The sequence below is a fragment of the Gossypium hirsutum genome, chromosome A07 (genome assembly GCF_007990345.1).
Source record: "Gossypium hirsutum isolate 1008001.06 chromosome A07, Gossypium_hirsutum_v2.1, whole genome shotgun sequence".
In the NCBI taxonomy this organism is placed as follows: domain Eukaryota; kingdom Viridiplantae; phylum Streptophyta; class Magnoliopsida; order Malvales; family Malvaceae; genus Gossypium; species Gossypium hirsutum.
Genome location: NC_053430.1, coordinates 34,820,559 through 34,822,553, shown reverse-complemented (window position 1 = coordinate 34,822,553; position 1,995 = coordinate 34,820,559). Strand labels below are relative to the sequence as shown.

Here is a 1,995-nt window from a genome sequence, read left to right as displayed (position 1 = left end):
TTGTGGTGGCTTCTTTTCAGATTCAGCTAACACTTACCCACTCCTTAGTGTAACTGCTTTCACATGTTCTTTTGGATTGGGTTCGGTGTTACTAGGTAGACTTCTTAGTGGTCTCTCTGAAATCATCTTAGCCAACTGTCCAATTTGATTCTCGAGCCCTTGGATCGATGCTTGTTGATTTTTAAGTGCAGCTTCAGTGTTCTAAAAATGGGTTTTCGCTACTAAAATAAATTTTGTCATTATCTCCTCAAGGTTCGGTTTTTTCTTTTGTTGGTAGGGTTGTTGTTGGAAGCCTGGAGGGGGTGGTGGTCTTTGATTCCCTTGGCCTCCCCATGAAAAATTTGGGTGGTTCCTCCAACTTGCATTGTAAGTATTACTATAAGGATTATTTTGAGGTCGAGGATTATTACCCATATAATTCATTTGTTCGTTCTCCATGTTGTGACCATAGGGTAGGTATTCTGAATTGCTCGTTCCACTTCCACTTGCATCGCACTGCATTACTAGATGAACTTGTGAAGAACCAACTAAACTATCAAATTTTCTATTTAAAATTTCTACCTGATTAGAGAGCATAGTAACCAAATCGACGTTAAAAATGCCGGTAGCTTTTGTCGGGTTTGTCCTCATGACTTGCCACTAATAATGATTCAATGACATCTCTTCTATAAATTCATAGGCCTTTTTAGGTGTCTTCTTATTAATAGTCCCACTAGTAGCTGCATCAATCATCTATCTAGTCAAAGGATTCAGACCGTTGTGAAAAGTTTGAACCTGTAACCAAAGTTATAGCCCATGGTGAGAGCACCTTCTCAATAGATCCTTGTATCTCTCCCATGCATCATAAAGTGTTTCTAAATCCATCTGCACAAAAGAAGAAATATCATTCCTTAGTTTAGCTGTTTTAGCCTGCGGGAAATATTTGAGCAAAAAATTTTCAGTCATTTGTTCCCAAGTGGTGATTGATCCTCGTGGTAACGAGTTCAACCACTGTTTAGCCTTATTCCTTAATGAAAAAGGAAATAACCGAAGGCGAATGGCATCGTCAAAAACGCCATTGATCTTAAAGGTGTCCCAGAATTCTAGAAAGTTTGCTAAATGAGTGTTTGGATCCTCGTCCTGCAAACCATCAAACTGAACAAACTGTTGTATCATTTGAATCGTGTTAGGTTTCAGTTGAAAATTATTTGCAGCAATAGCAGGTCTAACTATACTCAATTCAACTCCTGCTAAATTAGGTTTAGCATAATCATACATAGTACGAGGAGCAGGATTCTGATTTATTGGGTCTACAATAGTCATACGAGGTAGCGGATTATTATGATTATCAACCATCTCCTCGGTTGTAGGTTGAATATCATCCTCTTGCCCTTCCTCTATGTATCGTAAGCTTCGCTTTATTTCTCTTCGATTTTTGCGAACTGTGCTTTCGATCTCACTATCAAAAAGTAGAGGTCCTGACGGGTTTCTTCTAGTCATAAACTATAAAAACCTGCTAGAAGTAAATAAAATAAAATTAAAATAAAATTTAGTGATATAAACAAAATTAAAATTAAATTACATTGCAATAAAATAAATGGCTAAAGTAATAAAAATTAAGCGTTCCTAATATCATAGTCCCCGGCAACGGCGCCAAAAACTTGATGGTCGTAAAACTAACTAAAAATTCAGCTTAAGGCAAGCGCACCTACCGAATAGTAGTATAGTTATGATGAGACCGGAAATATCGTATCCACGAGGACTAAAAGTACTAGTAATTGCTATTTTTTTATTGTCTAGCCTAAGAATTAAAGTGTGTTTTTAAACTAAAACTATTTATCTAATTAACTAAGATTACGACAAAGATTGAAGTTTGGAAAATACTTTAGGAAAAATCGATGGAGAAGACAATACCCAAGGAAGAATCCACCTGGACTTCACTTATTACTTCTAAATTAGACAATTTATTCACTTAACTTAATCTGTAGAAATCCCTAATTTATGTTAATATCTCTC

The 1,995-nt window shown here is 36.2% G+C and overlaps 1 non-coding gene across 1 annotated transcript; it reads left to right on the top strand.

Annotated features, from left to right (window-relative positions):
- Positions 1-790: 790 nt before the first annotated feature.
- Positions 791-897, top strand: LOC121203979 (small nucleolar RNA R71). The gene has a single exon (XR_005898907.1). It is a non-coding gene; the product is annotated as a small nucleolar RNA R71 (small nucleolar RNA).
- Positions 898-1,995: the final 1,098 nt, after the last annotated feature.